The sequence below is a fragment of the Macaca nemestrina genome, chromosome 6 (assembly GCF_043159975.1).
Source record: "Macaca nemestrina isolate mMacNem1 chromosome 6, mMacNem.hap1, whole genome shotgun sequence".
Classification (NCBI taxonomy): Eukaryota; Metazoa; Chordata; class Mammalia; order Primates; family Cercopithecidae; genus Macaca; species Macaca nemestrina.
The window spans coordinates 81,067,138-81,089,893 of record NC_092130.1 but is presented as its reverse complement, the minus strand read 5'-3'; the positions used below and the strand labels follow the sequence as shown (position 1 = coordinate 81,089,893).

At 34.5% G+C, this 22,756-nt stretch overlaps 2 long non-coding RNA genes across 2 annotated transcripts in view; one reads left to right on the top strand and one right to left on the bottom strand.

Moving 5' to 3' along the window:
* The first annotated feature begins 8,476 nt into the window (after positions 1-8,476).
* Positions 8,477-21,719, top strand: LOC105471050 (uncharacterized). Its single transcript, XR_980939.3, has 3 exons — positions 8,477-8,699; positions 20,618-20,746; positions 21,201-21,719. It is a non-coding gene; the product is annotated as an uncharacterized lncRNA (long non-coding RNA).
* The window catches only part of LOC139363589 (uncharacterized), a 74,628-nt gene continuing 66,132 nt past the window's right edge, over positions 14,261-22,756 (bottom strand). Inside the window, exon 3 of the long non-coding RNA XR_011624254.1 lies at positions 14,261-15,657. This is a non-coding gene — a long non-coding RNA (uncharacterized lncRNA). The remainder of the gene's footprint in view (positions 15,658-22,756) is intronic.

The following is a 22,756-nucleotide window of genomic DNA, read 5'->3' as shown; positions in this document are numbered from 1 at the left end:
ACTGTGAGAGATTGAAGAATAACATTATCCGTAACTGATATAAAATTAGAGTCAAGTTAATAGAATGCTTTGTGTATTCCATTTCATCTGAGATGTGGGTGAGAAGACACGTTGTTGTTGGTATTTTAAGCTTCTTAACAAATAAGCAATCATATTTTCCTTAAACATAAAAAAAGCTTATATATTTTCATTATTTTAAAAGTAATGTGTGTTATTTCAAAAAATGTGGAAAACAATGAAAAACAAATAAAAATGTTTAAAAGTTACCTGTATTTTAGACTACCTACTTATATCTTTTATATGTATAAATAAATCAATAGGTAGAATGCACAGAAGAGATAGACAGAGCCCAAGAGAGTCATCAGAATGATCAGAGTGAGAGTGAAAGCAAAGACAAGGAGATTATCCAGACTAGAGTATAAAGCTAGTTTTATTTCTTACTATGTACTTAAATTTATACTGTAGGCATTTACCTATGAATTTAATAGACTTTAAAAATTTAATTCTTGAAACTGCATAGCATTTTATTTTGTGGATATAACATAAAATACTTACCATTCCTCTACTGTTACATTTCCTTCTCTCATTTTATCATATAGGCAATATTTTAGTATATTAAAAATATTTCTGTTTCTTAAATGGAAAAAGTTCTTTAATAAATTTAGCCTATTATTTATGCTATTTTTAATGTCTTATATACTTCCCTGCCTCCTTGTGCTACCCATCTCTACTGAGTTGATCAATTTAATTCCTGCCCAGATATCTAATAACTGTGTAAGCAAAGCATTGTTACAATTGGAAGTCCACCTATGTCTAAATATTTAAAAGATGTATATCAAACTAACAGACTTTACATAAAATATGTTCTGTTGGCTTACTCATACTAATATACTTTCATAAATACAAACTCAAAAAAGTATGATTTTTGTATTACTAAACACTGGCAAAAAAATTACGATAAAAAAAAGACTCGATATAATTAATATTGCCCATATCTGGCCGCCTTTGATGTGCTGAAGATACGTGGATTAAACACATCATTTACAAATTATTGATTTATAAAATTTATTTCCTTCATTTTGGCGAAATCACTAGTCATGTTGTTATAATAAATATTCTCACATAATTTGTATTCCAAACTAAGCAACTTCTCTTTAATCTTTATAGTCTTATATAGCATTTTGTGAATTTAAATTTGAGGGTATTTATCTTTGCCTACATAATAGCAGATGGAATTGTCAATAAATTTCTCAAAACAATATCTAAATTGGAAAAAGAAATACACATTTCAATATATAATTTCCAAATATCATGTGGTTGCATGTTATGAATTATCATTATAAAACTAGTGCAACATATTTAACATTATCATATAAATCATTATCATTTATAATCATAATATTCATAATGTAGTAAAATGTAGACCTATACATTTTTCCTCAAGTCCTTCTTTGAAATATTTTAATGCTGGAATGTTAGGAAATACAGTACCATCTTTTAAAAAGCAGTATTATGTTTCTCAATATGTCATCTCTGTTTAATTAAGACTGTCTTGGTCTATAGTGACTAAGAAATAGACCATATGAAGTAGTTCCTTACTTTTTGTAAGTGAGTCTTTTCCTTTAGGCAAACATTTTTGCTTCTGAGTTGTATTTTACTGGATTGCCACCATTTTTTTTTTTTTTTTTTTGCTAATTTCACATGAAGTTTATTTTAATAGAAAAATATGAAACTTCTTCATCCTTTTTTTTTTTTAAAAAGTCAAACAGATTTATCTAGTTTTTTAAAGGATGTGTTAACATTAGTATTAGCAGAATAATTTCTTGTAGTATGTAGCTATTGACATACTCAAATGTAATTTTTTTTTGTTAGACCATGCTTTGCTCATTATGTGGGATTTTTTTTTTTCATAACTCTTCTGATGATACATTGTATCTTGGCTAAATGAAACCTAATTTGTTTAGCAACATGTAGTTATATTTTCATTATGTGTTTGAGAGAGGTTGTTGAGTCAAAATTTGATATGTGTCTTATCAAGATATTTCTGGTGATCTGCACAGCATGTTGACTGTAGTTACAATAATATATATTTCAAAAAGCGTGGATTTTAAATGTTCTTACCACAAATAAATGATAAATATATGGGGTGATAGATGTATTCATTAGCCTGATTTGATCATTCTACAATAGATACACATATCAAGACATCACATTCTACCTTATAAATATATAAAATTATTATATATCAATTAAAAATAAAATAAAATTTTAAAAATTTCATCTTGGCAAGAGCTGGAAAATGTGAAATATTATGCCTAATTGTTCTGTATAATGTCATCAATCTCAGTATATTTGAGGCCATTTCTGCCGGTTACATGTATCATCACTGGCTAAGGAACGCTGATAGATTTTTCAGCCAGACTTTTGTCTTATATACTTCTACTTCACCATCAGTGTTAGCAGTGTAATCATAGACTTGTTCTCAGTATCATAAATCAGTTTACAATTGAAAGATTTTGTTTCTTCGTTTGTTACTTCTTAAGTAAAAACTTAAGTGTAACTTTTACAGTTGGTCTAAAACCAATAATTTTTTTTCTAATTGTCCAACAATACTAGTAACAAATATTAGTATTCAGCATGGTTTTTGTCTTTTATTATTATCACTACAAATTTTTAAACATATTATGGGTACTTAAACACATTATGGATGTTTTATTCTCTTTTTTTTTTATTCCATTAATCTCATTTTGAAGTTACTAGTTTAGTTGTCATTTGTTGAATTATTTTTAAAATCTATTTTCATGTTTCATTATTCTACTGTTAGATTTTGAAATCATTTCTCTTACATCTAGAAAATGACCATTATCTTGTATAAAAATTATGAAGTTAGTGTCACAGAAAACATCTTATCTAAAATATACTTTTAACAATAAGAACCCTTTAAGAATATTATAAAATATTTAATTTCAGAGATCAGTTTTTTGTTAAAAACTATTGATTTGCTTTCTATTCACCTTTTTTTAAAAAATCAGTTCTAATAAATGCAAGCTTCCTTTTGGGTGCAAATTATTTTTTGAAGTGAACAATTAAATTTTCATTAATATGAAATTAATCTGTTCAAGTTATGAAATTGTAATGTTCTATTCATAAATGTCATGTAGGTTATGCTTGACAGAATACTTTCATTATTTTTAGATTAAAAAATTTAAGCAGATTGAAAATTTTCAGTTTATTACATTTTTATTTTTCTGTTTTTAAGCTCTTATTTTTTGTTACAATCTCTACTTCCACTCACTTTTTAAAAAGACTAAAAAGTAAAATGTAGTTATATTCAAAGTGTACATATTCAAATATATTCTTACAAAAAGTGAAAGTTAATGTAAGTGGAAAATGTTAACATCTACAATTATTGTTAATGTTTTGAAAAATACTTTTGAAGATTTCTTATAAAATTTTCCAAATCCATCTCCTAAAATTAAATAAGATAAAATTATAAATAATAAATATATAAATTGAAATAAAACTTATTTTAAAATATTATTTTAAAAGTTATTTAATTTTCGGCCATTTAATTAATTCTTACAGAAAAATTTTGACATAATAAAACTATTTTGCAATTCTAGCTTTCCATTTGCATCTAGTTGCCAATGTAATAAATTGGTATCACCTTTCAGGCATGTGAAATCCAGGTCCATATATATATATGTAAATGTAATAGTACTATGAATAGTTTTTATTTCAAAGTATTCTTCAGTTGTCAAGTACAACTCTTGCAAATACAGTGTTTATTGCTGAGTACCCCTGGGACCAGAAATTAGGACCCAAAAGAAGTAAGAAAGCAAGTGCTTGGGTGGCTAAGTAATGCTACTTTGTTATGCAAAAATCGATTGTGTAACATTGATGCTCTCTGATATAACTTTTTAAGTAAAGTGTTTCTCAAGTATATTAGTCTTTTCTCATACTTATGTACTGCTGTCACTCAAATTCTCTTTACACTGCAAAGGTGCCCACCTCCGACAATGACAAGCATACAACCCACATATATTCAAAGCATTTGGAAGCACATAAACTTGGCTTCAGAGACACAGAGCAACACACGTGTCCCCGAGGCTTGAATGCTGTTGTTTACGAGAGTGAGTGTTTAGGGTTGCAAGTCTCTTTGTGTCAAATCCCAAGTGACAGAGGAGTTCATGTGTTTTGTAACAGAAACATATGTTGATCTAAGGAACAGTGATCTAAGGAGCAGAGCCTAGTCAGGAACACCTTATGCCTGAGTCTGAGGCTAGTGGTATTTTATCAAACATCGAGTTTTGTTTTAAACATCATTTCCTCAGGAGCTTTCATTAGCCCTCAAATAGCTCAAATCCTTTATATGCTTTCATAGCACACTAATATTTCCTGTTTATTGCAACAGTTGTGCTCATAATTATTGGTTTAATGTTTATATTGGCTGCTAATGCAAAAACTTTATATCTATTCACTGCTGTACCACATTGCCTAACATGGTAGGTCCTCAAAAAGTATTTGTTGAGTTGTACTAAAATGGAATGATGTGTATTTCTTGTACACAACTATTAATGTGCATTTCTGATTACTGTTTTATTCTTTCTAGTTGAAATTACTGATTCAGAAAGCACAGTTAAAAGTTCTTGCTCAAGAAAACTTGTACCTATTTCCATTTAATCAGTATATATAATAGTGTCTATTTCATTGTACTTCTTACTCCTCTACTTTTTTTTTTTTTTAGTTTTTGTCAATTTGATAGAAAAAGTGATTTTTTTTGTTTTATTTATTTATTCTTTAGAGATGGGGTCTCCTTATGTTGCTTAGGCTGGTCTTCAAGTCCTGGACTCAAGGGATCCTCCCTCCTTAGCCTCCAGAAGTGCTGGGATTACAGGAGTGAACCACTGCACCTGGCTCCATGAAAAGTGTTTTTAAATTGCAGCTCTTGTTTGCATCTATTTGCCTAATGAGTCCATGAACTAAGAAGTTGGATATTTTTCATATAGCTTATTTTAATTATTTTTTATATCAATTATTTTTTAAATTGTATCCTTTCTGTATCCTATTATGATTTTTTTTTTCTGTAAAAAGTTAAATAATACAGGTTTATAAGAATTCTTTTTTTTTTTTTTTTTTTTTTTTTTTTTGAGATGGAGTCTCCCTCTGTGGCCCAGGCTGGAGTGCAGTGGCGTGATCTCAGCTCACTGCAAGCTCCACCTGCCAGGTTCACACCATTCTCCTGCCTCAGCCTCCCGAGTAGCTGGGACTACAGGCGCCCGCCACAGCACCCGGCTAATTTTTTGTATTTTTTTTTAGTAGAGACGGGGTTTCACCGTGGTCTCGATCTCCTGACCTCGTGATCCACCCGCCTCAGCCTCCCAAAGTGAGCCACCGCGCCCGGCCAAGAATTCTTTATACTATAAATAAGTAATATTTTCCTGTTAAATACTGTGAAAATATCTTTCCTACTTTATTTTTTGCTTTTCAACTTCTGATTTTGAGTTTTCGATGAGAATAAATTTTAAAATATGAATACTTCCTTTTCTTCATAGTTTTAAAGAGTTGTAAACATAGAATACTCAACTAAATCAGAAAAATCACCTTATTTTTTGTGCCTTTACTATATTTAACATTTTTCTCACTTTGAATTATTTTTACGTATACTGTGAGGATTATCAATATTTCCTTTTTTCTCCAAAAAATGGTGCCTTTTTTTTTTTTTTTTGAGACAGAGTTTCGCTCTTGTCACCCAGGCTGGTGTGCAATGGCATGATCTCAGCTCACTGCAACCTCCACCTCCCGGGTTCAAGCGATTCTCCTGCCTCAGCCTCCTGAGTAGCTGGTATTACAGATGCCCACCACCATGCCCTGCTAATTTTTGTAAAATGGTGCAATTTTCTTATCTCCAATTTGTAACTAATTCTTCCTTGACACCCTGTGTTTTGGAAGAAAGTCATAGTCTTTTTAATCATGACTTACAGGAAAGTTAGAATCAAATAATATGACAAATTATATATTGCTTAGATTGTTAGAACCTTTTAATAAAAATATTTTTTGTCTCATCCTATAATTATTTTAAAATTGAAATATAGTTTCCAGATAATAACATCTTAATTATACAGTGAGTATTTGTGAATGCATATGACAGTTTAACCAACACCCAGATCAATGAATCTTTCCAGCCTTCTAGTCCCGTTGACCCTCTCAGTCATTACTGCTATCTCAAAAGAAATTTCTTTTCTCACCACAATCATCAGAGTTCAGCTTTTCCTGGTTTTGAACATTATGGAACCATGCAGTGTACTATTTTGTATCAAAGGTCTTTACTCAATTTTATGTCTAAAAATACATAGTTATCCTTTTTCTGTTGCTGGATAGCATTTTGTGGTATGATTCTACCAAAATCTATTATCCATTTTAATCTTTTCGTTGATGCATAATGGATGTACATAGTTTCAGGGCACATGTGGTAATTTAACACATTCATGTAGTTTGTGAAGATAAAATCAGTGTACTTGGGATATCCATCACTGTAAATATTTGTCTTTTCTTTATTGTAGAGCATTTGAATTCTTCTCTTATAGTTATTTTGAAGTATATAAAGGATTATTGTAAACTATAGGTATCCTGCTAATCTATCTAACACTACGTCTTATTTCTATCAACCATATATTTATACCCATTAATCAACTATCCTTTTTTATCCCAATCAATTTTATACTTTATGAACTTTTGGTCTGCTTTGAGCTTTAAGCTATTGTAAATAAAGCTGGTATTAATGTGCATATGTATGCTTTTTAGTGGGCATGTAGACATTTCTCTTGTGTATATATGCAGCACAAGAATTGGTGGTAACAGAGTACAAACATGTTTAGCTTTAGCAAAACTACCAAACTGCTTCCCAAACTGTTTGTACCAATTTACACCCACAAGCAGTTAATGAAAACAACTGCTTTTTCTTTACTTAGGCATTGTATTAGTCAGGGTTTTCCAGAGAAACACAGTCATTAGGATATACGGTAGATCCTCAAATAACATTGTTTCAGTCAACATTGATTTTTATCATGTTGATGAGAAAAAAATTAATTTCTGGCAGGGGCCTCTGTCTTCTATATGGAATTTGCATGTCTTTCCATGTCTGTGTAGGTTTTCTCTGGGTACTTTCATTTCCTTGCACATCCCAAAGATGTGCCCGTTAGGTGAATTGGTGTGTCTAGGTGGTCCCAGTGTGAAGCTGGTTATGTAGGTGAGGATGCGCTGCAATGGGATGGTGTCCTGTCCAGGACTGGTTTCTGCCTGGAGATTTAAGTTGCCAGGAAAGGCATGGGCCACCTACGACCCTGAACTGGAATAAGCATGTTAGAAAATGAATGAATGAATACAAATTATTGTAAAATAAAAATTTTTGAAGTACATGATCATCATACAAATGAACACAGTGCTTAGCATCCCCACTCTATTTGTGATTCTTGGTTTTTGAACAGTGTGGTGGTAAGAAGTGCTCCTGATAATTTTCACTTTGCAAATATTTATCCCTTGATTTAACCCACCAATACTATAACAAAAATCAATCACAGATTCACCAAACATTGGGTAAATAATTATCTTATTTTTAAGAATTAATCTCTCTTAAATGTCTGTATAGCTCACATTTATTTCATTATTTCCTATGAGAAGTGTTTTAGGTCTTTATTTAGAAATTTGGTGCTGTTTTTGTGACTAGAAATATGCCATAGGAACTTTACTCTTCTTTATCAATTAGCTTATGTTAAAATTGGTTTCATTATACATTGTTTTGCTTAAAGTTGTGAATGAAAACACATCTAAGTCTCAACTAATTTAGTTATTTTTCCAAGGTTAAGGATGCACCTGTCACACAGCCTCAGCAAGTCCTGATGACATGTGCCCAGGGTAATTGGGGCACAACTTGGTTTTGTACATTTTAAGGTACAAATGTACCTTAAAGACATCAATCAATACCAGTAAGATGTACATTGGTTCAGTTTGGAAAGGCAGTACAACTTGAAGTAGTGGGTCAGGGGCTTCCAGGTAGTAGGTAGATTTAAAGATTTTCTGATTGGCGATTGGTTGAAAGAGTAATTATCTAAAGATCTGGAATCAGTAGAAAGGAATGTCTAGGTTACAATAAGAGGTTGTGGAGACCAAGGTTTTATCATGCAGATGAAGCCTCCAGGTAGCAGGCTTCAGAGAGAATATAGTATAAATGTTTCTTATCAGACTTAGAGAGTCTGAGTCTGTTCTATCAGTCTTAAGTTCTGTGTTGATGTTAATGTTAATGAGGCATGTCCGACCCCCACTTTCCACCACGGTCTGGACTAGTTTTTCAGGTTAACTTTGGAATGTCCTTAGCCAAGAGGAGGGTCCATTTAGATGTTTTGGTGGCTTAGAATTCTATTTTTTGTTTATGAAGTCACAGTTTCTAAGAACTCATGGATGATGATAAGCAAGGACATACTGTATATACAATTGAATAATTGGCTCATGTGATTTTGGTGGTTGAGAAGTCCCACAAACTGATCTGCTGTCTGCAAGCTGGAGACCCAGAAAAGCAGGTGGCATAATTCTGTCCAAGTCTGATGGCCTGAGAATCAGGAGAGCCAAGGATAAAAATCCCAGTCTGAGGAGGAAAGGAGATGAGATACTTCAGCTCAAGCAGTGAGGCAGGACCAAAAAAGGTCAAATTTCTCTTTACTTTGTCTTTTTATTCAGGTGTTTTGTTCCACGCCACCTTGGGGTGGAAAATCTATATTGGAGTTGGCCAATAAAAATGTTAGTCTTATCCAGAAACTGTCATGAATACCCCCAGAAATCCTCATAAACATATGCAGAAACAATGTTTAACCTGAGTACTCATTGATCCACTAAAGCAGTCACATAAAATTAAGCATCTCAGGTATACTCCTTTTAAAGGTAAAATGAAGACTATTTATTTAATGTTCTTACTAGAAGTCATCCACAAAATTTATTTTCTTTTTAATTGTTTTAGGAGAGTGAAGTTCGTGCTTCTTAGGACAAACAGCATAATTGCTAAATGTATCAGCCTTGAAGTCATCAAATAATTTCTAATTTGAGCTCTTTCACTTACTTCATATGTGACCTGGAGTAAGCTACTTAAATTATGTTTAGTTTCCTCATTTGTAAATCAATTTGCAAATACTCTGGAAAGTTTCATTGAAAAAATAATTTTTAAGCCCCAATGAGAAGTGAGATATCATATTAAATTAATGCAGTACTCAAAAGATAAGTAGCACTCAAAACATTGACTAGGAAGAATTTGTCCTGTTTTGCATAGCAACCCACAAGATCTTGAAAACATAAATGTTATATTAATCTGTTCTCATGCTGTTAATAAAGACATATTTAAGACTGGGTAATTTATAAAAGAGGCTTAATTGACTCACAGTTCCACATGACTAGGGAGGCCTCGCAATCATGCTGGAAGACATACTAGGAGCAAAGTCATGTCTTACATGGTGACAGGCAAGAAAACTCGTGCAGGGGAACTCCCGTGTATAAAACCATCATATCTCATAAGACTTACTCACTGCCATAAGAACAGTATGTGGAAAAATGCCAGCATTATTCAATTATATTCATATGGCCCTGCTCTTGACATGTGGAGATTATTACAATTCAAGATGAGATTTGGGTGGGGACGCAGAGCCAAAACATATCATTCCACTCATGGCCCCTCCCAAATCTCATGTCTTCACATTTCAAAACCAGTCATGCCTTCCCAACAGCCCCTGAAAGTCTTAACTCACTTGAGCATTAACTCAAAAGTTCATAGTCTAAAGTCTCATCTGAGACAAGGCAAGTCCCTTCCATCTATGAGCCTGTAAAATCAAAAGCAAGTTAGTTACTTCCTGGGTACAATGGGGTGCAGGCATTGAGTAAATACACCCATCCTGAATAGGAGAAATTTGACAAAACAAAGATGCTGCAGGCCCCAAGCAAGTCTGAAATCTAGAGAGGCAGTTAAATCTTAAAGCTACAGAATGATCACTTTTGACTCCATGTCTCACATCCAGGTTGTGCTGATGCAAGATGTTGGCTCCCATGGCCTTGGGCAACTCTGCCTCTGTGCCTTTGCAGGGTACACCCCTCTTCCAAGCTGCTTTCATGGACTGGCATTGAGTGTCTGCAGCTTTTCCAGGAGCAATGTGCAAGCTGTTAGTGGATCTACCATTTTGGGGTCTGGAGGATGATGGCCCTCTTCTCACAGCTCCACTAGGCAGCACCACAGTGGGGACTCTCTGTGGGGGCTCTGACCCCACATTTTCTTTCTGCACTGCCTTAGCAGAGGTTCTCTGGCTTTGCAGCAAACTTCTGCCTAAATATCCAGACATTTCCATACATCCTCTGAAATCTAGGCAGAAGTTCCCCAACCTCAATTCTTGACTTCTGTGCATCCACAAGCCCAACATCATGTGGAAGCCACCAAGGCTTGGGGCTTGCACCCTCTGAAGCAATGGCCTGAGCTTTAGTTTGGCCCCTTTTAGCTATGGTTGGGATGCAAAACACCAAGTCCTGAGACCGCACAAAGCAGCAAGACTTTGGGCTCAGCTCATGAAACCATTTTTTCTTCCTAGGCCTCCAGGCCCGTGATGGGAGGGGCTGCCTTGAAGACCTTTGACATGCCTTGGAGACATTTTCCTCATTGTCTTGGATATTAACATTTGGGTCTTTGTTATTTATGGAAATTTCTGTAGCCGTCTTGAATTTCTCCCCAGAAAATGGGTTTTTCATTTCTATTGCATCATTAGGCTGAAAATTTTCCAAACACCTATGCTCTACTTCCTCTTGAGTGCTTCGTCACCTAGAAATTTCTCACCTCAGATACCAAAATCATCTCTCTAAAGTTCAAAGTTCCACAAATCTCTAGGGTAGGGGCAAAATGCCACCAGTCCAGTTCCCAACAAGTTCTTCATCTCCATCTGAGATCACCTCAGCCTTGACCTTATTGTCCACATAGCTATCAGAATTTTGGTCAAAGCCATTCAACAAGTCTTTAGGAAGTTCCAAACTTTCACACGTTTTCTTATCTTCTAAGCCCTCCAAACTGTTCCAACGTTTGTCTGTTACCCAGTTCCAAGATACTTCCACATTTACGGGTATCTTTACAGCAGCACCCCACTCCTGGTATCAGTTTACTGTAAAGATATACCCAAGACTGGGTAATTTATAAAGAAAAGAGGTTTAATTGACTAACAGTTCCACATGACTGGGGAGGCATCACAATCATGGTGGAAGACAAATTAGGAGCAAAGTCATGTCTTACATGGTGGCAGGCAGGATAATTTGTGGAAGTGAACTCACATTTGTAAAACCATTAGATCTTGTGAAACTTATTCACTACCACGAGTACAGTATGAGGGAAACTGCCCCCATGATTCAGTTATCGCCACCTGGCCCCACTCTAGACATACGGATAATATTACAATTCAAGGTGAGATTTGGGTGGGGACACAGCCAAACCATATCATTTGTCACCCAGGCGGAGTGCACTGGCACAATTTCAGCTCACTGTAACCTCTGCCTTGTGGGTTCAAGAAATTCTCCTGCTTCAACCTCCCAAGTAGCTGGGATTATAGGCACATGTCACCACACCTGGTTAATTTTTTGTATTTTAGTACAGATAGGGTTTCACCATGTTGCCCAGGCTGGTCTTGAACTCCTGAGCTCAGGCAATCTGCCCACCTCAGCCTCCCAAAGTACTGGGATTACAGGGGTCAGCCACTGTGCCCGGCCTCTCTTTCTTTTTTTATCCTACAATTAACACTAAACAATAGTATGGTCTCCAAAACTTTTGACATTTAAGATAAGTTTGATTGGCTCCAAATTACTCAAACTGTTCACATGAGCATTGAAATATTATTTGATTTGGATTAACTATGAATAATTCATTACATTTAAAATAGCAATCCACAAGATCTTGAAAATGTACATGTTGAGTATTTTATCTAAAAAAGAACTGTGACCAAACGTTTAAATTTTGTTTGATTATTATGTTAAATTCTTATGTCAAGAGAACTTCTGCGTACACAGGCCCTGTGAGTAGAGATAGATCTCAGAGGCAGAAGAAGAATACAAAACCAGGATAAATAAAGCCAACTAAAATATTGGGTTGGAGCCAGATACAGTGGTGTGCACCTGTAGTCCCACCTCCTCAAGAGGCTTAGACAGAAGGATTCTTTAAGCCCAGGAGCTCAAGGTTATAATATGCTATTATTGCATCTGTGAATAGCCAGTGCACTCCGGCTTGGGCAACATAATAAGACCCTATCTCTCTCTATATATACACACATACATATGTAAATACACATGTATATACACACACATGTATATATCTACACACATATGTATGTTTTAGGAATCGGTATTTTAGTAAACCATGCAAATCTAAGCAGGACACAGAATTCAGAGAGCACTACAAATCAAAGTGCAATAGTCAGGAACTAGATAATATACAGAATTCAACGAACTTGGCATCATTTCAAAAGCCAAGCAAAAAGTTAATAGTCTGGGAATAGCTAAACCTTTTCTTGGGCTATGGATAGACTGAGACAGAGCTGCTTCTCTTTGTTATTGCAAGTATAAGAACCAGAGGTTCTTGCCTAGGGTCAGAGATAAAATTATAAGAGAGAAGTTTATAGTAGAAAGGTGCCTGGAAATAACAGTACACATACTTCATGAGAAAAATTATAAATGAGTTCTATTTTTTCCTTCATTCATTTTTGATGTCATAGCTCAGCCAAACCAAGTTTTTCTTTTTGAAAATGGCCTCTATGAAATTTGCTGTTTTGATAAATATTGTTAACAATTTTATTAAGCCAATTAAAGTGAAGCCCCTTTACTTTGTCAAACATTTCAAGTTCAATAAGTGTAGCAGAAGCTGAAGAAATTTCTTACTCAGTGCTAAAAGACAGTTTTATAAATCAATGATTTGGGAATACTTTTCCTTTCATTTCATCTGTCTATAATCTACCTCTTCACAGGTCTATTTGACTTATAGAAAAATAAAATGAATCCATCCTCACAAGGTGCAAGAAGATAATTTTAGAACTTCTAGAACTCACTACCCCTGTTTCTATCCCCCCACTGCCCCATGAGTTGTATTGTTTAATTTCTCTTAATGGATAGATTTAGTAAATGAATACGAAACTGTGTCCGTTTACAGGACAATTAGGTTATACCAATATGTTTACTGACTTTTGTAATAGACAACTAGCCAAGACCTGCCAAACCCATATCCCCGCATATTTACTGACACCCTTGGATATAAAATGTAGCAAAATTGATTCATTTACTTTTAACACCAAGGTTATCCATTTGAAGGAGTACATAAAGATTAAATGAAAGCAGAGTTAAGATTCTTTACATTTACATCTTGGTCTATTGATTTGCTGGCTTTATTTTTGAAGAATCACATTATTTCATAACTTTAATTGATTCTTTTAAAGTTGATGACTTATAAACAAGGATCTTGGATGAATTTTATTTCAAATATTATTGCAGTTTGGACAGCCATATGCTGCCACTTATTTATTATATGGGAAAAGAATAACATGGCAAAGTCAAATTATGGGCAGTGTGTATTGGGAAGAGCTGGAAACCAGAAAACCAGAAATCAATCAACTGCTATAACTAGTTAGAGAACCTTGAATAAATCATTTAACCTCCCTGAGTCTCAGTTTTCTTATTTATAAGAGGAGGGAATTTGTACTAGATAACCTTTGGACCCTTTCGGCTAGAAATTATTTTTCCTATTTACCATTATTCATTTCCAAGTCTCTTTAATCAATAGTTTCCTTGAGAATGGAGACCAAAACAAGACATTTATTTCAGGTAGGATTTTTGGTTTGTTTGCTTATTTTCCTCTCTTATTCTTATATAATGGCATATATAAACAATTTAATTCTCAACAGGTGAACAGCAAGGGGAAAAGAGAGGTAAAAACATGAATAATTATTAAATTGTACAATACAAATTTATTAGAAGATAATTGTTCTTTCTAGACTCAACCGTTTATTCAAAAAAAAAAGTGTAAAATTCACTTTTAATACCTGTATTGAATAAAAATGTTTTATTTTCATAGTTGGAAGATCATCTCTAAAATTTTGAAGAAAATTCACATAGAAATACATTTATTTTGTCTCAGTACTATGCAATACATTCCTTGTCTCCTTCTTCCAAATTACATCACATGCTTAATATTAGAATGTTATTTATTCAAACTGCAGTTGATTGCATATGCTAGATTTTATTTTTAACCTTTTGACATTGTTTCAGAAGAATATATTGTTTTTGCATTTATTTGCAAGTAACTTACTATGCTGTAAAATTAGGAATATAATAGAAAGGCTATTGATGTTCATTTATTGTATTCAAGTTCATTGTATCTCACTTTCAAAGTAGTTCAAAACTCTTTACATGAGATTTGAAAAACACACATACACCACCACCTGTGATTTGGATGATTAATAAACATGACGGAAACAAAAAAGGAATCAAGAAATTATAACTGCACATATTTTATTCAAATATTATTATAGCAAAAACTTTGGAAGAGCTATACTTGTTGAACTTTAGATGGAAGGATATGATTGTGCTGCTATTCCTGCTCTAGTCTCTGCCTAATCCCGAGGTCATTAAACAGGACTGTCCCTTTGTCCCCCATTTATGCAACCCAGGAACATGAACCATTTTAAGTCTCATAAATGCACATGATCCTTCATATTTCAGAATCTCTCTCCACGTTTTATCCTCTTCTTGTAAGCATCTTCTGCCTACTTTTCCCTGACCAATTCCTTCTTAGGCTTATAAGTTCCTCTCAGTGATCATTTCTACAAAAGACTCTTGTAACCTTCTTTCTTCGGTCTCAAGATATTTCCCTTGATAACAATCTCAATATTATCTTGGATAAATTTGTTCATGATGAAGTGAAAAGTTAAGTAATTAAATGTTTAATAGCTGTTTTTTTTTTTCTTCTGCAGAACATAAGCTTTAAAGGGGCAGGGACTCTTCTTTTCTTTCAATTTTCAATAACTAATACAGTATCAATATCTTATACTGAATAGGAATGAAACAAATATTTACTAAATGAATAAATGCAATGCAATTTTAACTTCCTACCATATTCAAAAATCATGATCCCATGTATTTAAACCTACAGATTTAAGTAGGTGACTCTCATTTTAGAAGGAAAGGCGCACTATTATTTTAAAGTTTCTATGTATATGTTTTATTTAAATATGAGTTTTCTTTTTTGGCAGGGCCTTATCAGTTCATTTCTAATGTATAGGTATCTTTAAACATTTTCTTTTTTAATCTCAAATCAGATATATTGTAATTCTTTTAACTGAATTTTTCATTTTCTGAATATCATACTAATATAGGTATAGGCAATAAATAATTCCAGTTATCTAATTCATACTTTTCATTGAATTAAATAATGTATATGTCATTTTAATTATTAAACTTAGTGGCCTGTTAGCTAAGTTAGGGGCTCTATTAAAGTTAGGGGCCCAGCCAGGCATGGTGGTGGTGGCGCACGTCTGTAATCACAGCACTCTGGGAGGCACAGACAGGAGGGCTGAGTCCAGGAGTTCAAGACAAGTTAGGGCATCATATCTACAAAAATAAAAATAAGAAGGTTAGCCAGTCATGGAAGTTCTTGCCTCTAATCCTAGCTATTCAGGAGGCTAAGGTGGAGGATCACTCGTGCCCAGGAGTTTGAGGTTACAGTGAGCTAGAGCTGCATTGTCTCCATACAGCAAGACCCTATCTATAAAACAATAATAGTAATGATGATGATAATAAAAAATACAGTTAGAGGCCATTTGCCCCCATTTTTAGTATTCTTGTTTCATTATACCTTTACTTCTAAGAACTTATTAACACCAACACATGCTTTAAATTCTAAATAAAAACATCACTAAGAGATAATTTTTCTAGAAAGAATGCTCAACTTCAAACATGATGAATTAGCACCTACTCTGAGCCACTTATGTTTTCTAAAGATATATACAGAATTTTTCAAATTTATTATTTAAAGAGCTATAGCCATAAGAGTTAAAATAAAAGCTATAGAAGAGGAACATAACAGCTTATTAGCCTATTAGCGGTAGAATTAAACATGATTTTGTAATATCCAGGCCTAGTTTAGAAGGGAAGATAGTATCTCAAAGCCAGAGGTCTGCTTAGAGACCATCTAATCCCAACCAGATGAAGGGTGCTTTCTCCACAATTATCTCTCATCTCATAAGTAGTGGAACAATTATAAGGATAAGTTTTGCCGGGCGCGGTGGCTCACGCCTGTAATCCCAGCACTTTGGGAGACCGAGGCGGGCGGATCACAAGGTCAGGAGATCGAGACCACGGTGAAACCCCGTCTCTACTAAAAATACAAAAAATTAGCCGGGCGAGGTGGCAGGCGCCTGTAGTCCCAGCTACTCGGGAGGCTGAGGCAGGAGAATGGCGTGAACCCGGGAGGCGGAGCTTGCAGTGAGCCGAGATCGCGCCACTGCACTCCAGCCTGGGCGACAGAGCGAGACTCCGTCTCAAAAAAAAAAAAAAAAAAAAAAAAAAGGATAAGTTTTTCACTATCTTATCAGCATCTCTTTACATTTTTGAACATCCAATATGATTAGAAAGTTTTCTTTTACATTGACATAGAATATGTGATGTTATAACTTCCACACATCCTTACCTGTTTGTTTTGGATTCAAACAAAAAACAACACATTCAGTCAACATTTATATTAAACATCTTGAAAGCACATTTTTATTATTGCACCAATATTGATGTTGGTAGTTCTGAGATCTCTGAAGTTTGACTTACTACTCCAGAGTGTAGTTAATTTAGACTAAGAGATCTAATCTCATTGGTAAAACTTAGGTTTACACTTTAGTTTCTCTTTACCATCTTGTCCTTTAATTTGTTCTTAACCAAGTTTAGCATATTCTTTCATATCTGAAGAGTATTCTCTCTCTCTCTCTCTCTCTCTCTCTCTCTCTCTCTCTCTCTCTCTCTTTTTGAGACAGGCTGGAGTGCAGTGGCGCAATATTGGCTCACTGTAACCTCCGCCTTCCGAGTTCAAGCGATTCTCCTGCCTCAGCTTCCCAAGCAGCTAGGATTACAGGCACCCGCCACAGTGCCTGGCTTATTTTTGTATTTTTATTAGAGATGGGATTTCATCATGTTGGCCAGGCTGGTCTCAAATTGCTGACCTCATGTGATCCACCCGCCTTGGCCTCCCAAAGGACTGGGATTACAGAAGTGAGCCGCCAGCCCCAGCTCATCTGAAGAGTATTCTCTTCGATAAAGACAGAAGCAAAATAGGAGAGGAGAGATATTACAATGTCATTCATTCTTATTGTGATAGCCATTGCTGGTCAATGCTCTGGAATGAAGAAATATATGGACAAGTCCAGTCTTCTTCCATGCTCAAAGTAAACTAAAAAAACATCCTTCATGTGACCTTATTATTAAATATAAATCTAAGTTTATTCAGAAATCATCTTTGATACTAGTGATATATTTGCAAACCCAGGCTGAATTTTATATTTCTTCTTGATTGTATGTTATACTAAAAACTGACAAACAATTTGGACATGCACAACTGTTAGACTCTTCTTGGGTAAATTATTGAGTTTCCAATAATACAGTTGGGGAAGGTGACTGTTGTCACCTTGATGAAACTCTGACACATGTTCTGCTACTAACTGGCAAGTAAATATGAATGATTATATAACTTTTGTGATCTGGATGACTTCTGATACTCTGTTCTTTTGGTGCTTCAATAGCATATGTCACCCAGATCTAAAGGAAATGTAACATTGTTTTAGCAATAGGATTTCGCTGTGCATACTCAGATAGCAAACAATCCTCTGTGTCAGTGTTCGGATATTAGTGCACTTAAAAATCAAGGATAAAATAAATGTAAATAAGGGAAACTATGTTTCTCACTGTCGGAGTAGGAAATTTCAAATTAGCAATAGGGAAGGGCAGAATGATCCATGCGGTATTGAGTTAGCATTAGTGGTATCAGTATGAGCTAATGTTTTAAGTTAATATAGATAATGGTGATAGATACATAGATAATTATAGACATGTCTGTTTACAGAAATTATGTACATTTATTTCCTGGTTCTGTCTGCTCATAAGAGCTGGAAGCAATGACACTTTAATAGCAATGAAAACAGTTAATAATCACATCTTGGCTTTTAATGTATTCTCCAATTAAAGGAACCAGTGTTCTTTGGAGAAATGACTAATTCTAGTACTGGGGCAGGAAATACACAAGGTGAGCCTGGAGCATTTTTTAGAGTCATAAAAAAAGGAAGTGCTCATAAAACAAAACAATGGGTTATGTCAAGGAGACGCAGGTGACAAGTGAAAGAGCTTCCAATGGTCAAAGTCCGAACAATTTGGGCAACAAAATAATGTTATAGTAATGTATTATAACCCAGATTATAAAATAACTATATATGAGTCCATGACAATATGTAACTGATTAAATTAAACAGCTAAATAGGAAAGCAAATACACATATATATGTGTATACACTTACTAGATTTTATACATTATTTATTCAAGAGAAGAAACATACCAGCCACTTCCTTTTTTAGAACCATTTATCTTTTTTTCTAGTCAATCAACAAATTTTGAAAGACAAATTTTATTGGTAATTGGAAAGACAAATTGTATTGGTAAATACAATTTTTATTAATTATCATAATGCTAGTTACATAACTTGTTAAAGCTATCTCTAGAGGCATACATACCCTTGGAGTATGTATTTCCAATTATGTTTACTAAATGTCCCTTAAGTATGAATTAGGGCTGTGGACACACACACACACACACACACACACACACACACACACACACAGATTGAGAGAGAGAGTCTATGTTGAAGTATTTTAGAGCAAATTATTGATATCATAATACTCTTTTTCCCACTTTTTTTTTTAACTTGTCTTTTTCATATATGACTTTTCCATAGGGCTTTCTACTCAGCCCTATCTATTTCTTTGGGCACAGTCCTCTTGTTATATTAGATGCAATTACTCATGATTTTCAGTCAGGGCTTCATTGTGGGGACTTTCCTAACTGGTTTTCCATCTTTCTACTTCTGAATGCTGACTTTTGCCCACATTAGTCAGTTTGCTGTCATTAACTATAAGAAAACAAGGTGTTGCAGACTGAAGTTTCCTGTAATTACTTCTTTTCCAACTGGAACTTGCTGTCACATTCATGTTATGCCCAGAGAAGCAGCTGTGTCTGTTACTTTTCAATTTTTTTTCAGATATAATTTTCAGCCTGTCAAGTTTTTCAGATGTTTAATATTTATCCAAATACAATATTCTTCTAGGAATTATTTCATCAGAATTTTTGAGATACCTATATATGGCAAGCACAAACAAGATACATTCTCTGCTACCTAAATTTTGCAGTTTAGTTAATGTGTGGGATGCAACAGATAAACGGATAGTAATTATACTGTGTAAAAGCCTTTAGGATAAAGGTGTGCACAGGTGTTTATTAAAACCCATTGAAGGAGTTTCTAAACCAGCCTTTTTGGGAGTATTTGGTTAGAGAAGGCTTCCTAGAGGAAGTGTCTTCTGAAATGAATCCTAAAACACAAAGGATGATGTATAGGGATGCAGAAATGAAGAAGACAGGGTGAGCTGAAGCTCAGTGTGGAGAAAGAGAAGTTCATATTTTTGGGATGCAAGTAGCTCAGGAGATGAAGGTGGAGATAATTGAGGAGTAGCAAAAGATGAGACTGCAGCAGTAAGCGGAGAATATATCACGATGGGTCTTCTGTGTCATGCTACAGAGTTTGAATATGTTAGGGACTTGACATAATCAGGTTTGCGTATTACAAAGATCACTCTAGGAATAATAAAGAGACAAGATTGAAAAGGCTATAATTAGAATCAGGCAGAGCACAGCTGCTACTGCTAAGATTTAGCTGAAAAATTATGAGGTAATGAATTAAAACAGTGGAAATATGAATGATGAGGACATAAATCTCCAGCACCACTCACAGTACCTATCAAAATCAACATTTCATAAATATATTTGAATAAATGAATCAACAGATAAAAATAAGAAATTTAGGGTAGGATTTGAAGGGGTGTTCAGCTTGAGCAGCAAAATTAAAAACTCTAATAATGAGAGTTAGCATGAGGAAAACTTTGACTCAAAGACAGACAGAAATTGGAAATCCAGATGACAAGGGACTTAAAAGAGGCAAATTTCAAGTGAATAAGTATCTTTTTAATACATAAATCTTATATTTTTGACATCTGATTGGACCATTCACAATATACTGCCAAAACAACATGAATTTTATGTTCTCTGTGTTATCTGCACCAAAATGGGTATATCTTCTGATTTATACATTTTAATATAAACATTGTATTGCTGCTTAACTACAGTGCCCCTCTGCTCTCTGTCTAGTCTTTCTCTAGCTCTTTTCCTTTCTTACTTAAACCCATTCACATTTACCATGTGTTCTATGGTCTGTCTTGAACAAAACTTGCAGTATTTTAATCTGTGCCTATATCTTCTAACATGTCAGGATTGTTGGGAAAGAAGAACCAGATCATTTTTTCAACTCTGTTCCCATTTTCTGAGCTGCCAAGCCAGTTATAGCATTTTACAATATTTGATGGTGTGGGTCAACACAGCCTGGAAACACCTGTACTCAGTAAGTACTACCCACGCCTGTGTTCGTAAGCATGCCTCACAAAAAGCAAATTCACCCAGAAAAATCCTCAAAGAACCTTGGTCTCACCCCTGGTTGGAAAGAGGATCCAATTGTGGATTTGTAAGCAATTCATCATGTTAAACCGCTGCAAGCTCAGCAGACATATTCAAAAGGAACATTAGGAAGATGAGTTCTAGACTTCCCATAGTGTTCGTGTACTTCCTATTTTTACAAAATGTGCTTCTGGCTCTCTGGATTTATATTTGCTTTTTTTGTTTGTTTGTTTGTTTGTTTGTTTTTGTTTTGTTTTGTTTCGTTTTTTACCTTACTGATTTGGCTCACTCCAAAATTTTGTTTTCTGGTTTAAGGCTGATCTTCTCCATCATTTTTAGTTATGACCTGAACAGTCAGTTCCATTTCAAGTAACCCTGGCTTGATGTCATATCCTCCACAGATGAACTTCATCTCTCTTAGGCCAGCTTATATTTCTGCAGCTGCCCACTGGAGGACAATGTAGGACAGAGGCACCATGGAGTGATGAAGGGAGAGGTCCTTCACTTACAGGGACTGTTAACATATTCCATGCAGATGCCAATGATTGTCTGAAGAAGAATGAAAGCTGATGAAATAAAAATACCTATTCTTATAGGCATCAGACCACCCATATTTCATTTGAATTATCCAAATTTGAATCATATATTTGATGTTAATATAAGGCTCTAGAACTAGAAATACCATTTGATGCAGCAACCCCATCACTAGGTATATACCCAAAGGATTATAAATCATTCTATCATAAAGGCACATGCACATGTATGTTTATTGCGGCATTGTTCACAATAGCAAAGACTTGGAACCAACCCAAATGCCCATTCATGATAGACTGGATAAAGAAAATGTGGCACATATACACCATGGAATACTATGCAGCCACAAAAAAGGATGAGTTCATGTCCTTTGCAGGGACATGGAAGAAGTTGGAAACCATCATTCTCAGCAAACTAACACAAGAACAGAAAACCAAACACCGCATGTTCTCATTCATCATAAGTGGGAGTTGAACAATGAGAACATATGGACACAAGGAGGGGAACATCACACACCAGGGCCTGTTGGGGAGCTGGGGGCCTAGGGGAGGGTTAGCATCAGGAGAAATACCTAATGTAGATGACGGGTCGATGGGTGCAGCAAACCACCATGGCACGTGTATACCTAGGTAACAAACCTGCATGTTCTGCACATGTACACCAAAATTTAAAGTATAATAAAAAACATATTAGCCGATTCATGGATTAATTTGAAAAAATATTTTCAATCATATAATTATTGTCTCATTGACATAGTCTGATCTGTATAGATTATATTTTTTAACATTCCCATTTATAAATTGGAAAATGATTCTTATGGTGATACCTATTTGATTAAATTTGTTCAATATATATGTGGTTTAGACTTCCCTAAATTGGGAATATATTGATATGAATCCAAGTTTCCAAATCACATACAATATTTTATCATGCTACTTAGGACTGCTTGGAAATACAATGTTAACTCTCAAATAGATTTTAATATTTAATAAATAATTTCTTAATTTAAAACTGATATATTTTAAACAAGTGAGTTATCTTATGGAAATATGTTTGATTAAATTTATTTCAAAACTCTAAAATCGTAAGTGGATTATAAATTTACTCTTAGCATTGCAAAGCCCAAAGCATAATGATTAAAAACAGCCGGGGAGAAGGCTGTTTTTAATAGGTGGGAACTGAACAATGAGATCATTTGGACACAGGAAGGGGAATATCACACACCAGGTCCTATTGTGGGGAGGAGGAGGGGGGAGGTATAACATTAGGAGATATACCTAATGTAAATGATGAGTTAATGGGTGCAGCACACCAACATGGCACCTGTAAACATATGTAACAAACCTGCACATTGTGCACATGTACCCTAGAACTTAAAGTATAATTAAAAAAAAAAAAAAAAAAAAAAAAAAAAAGGCTGGAA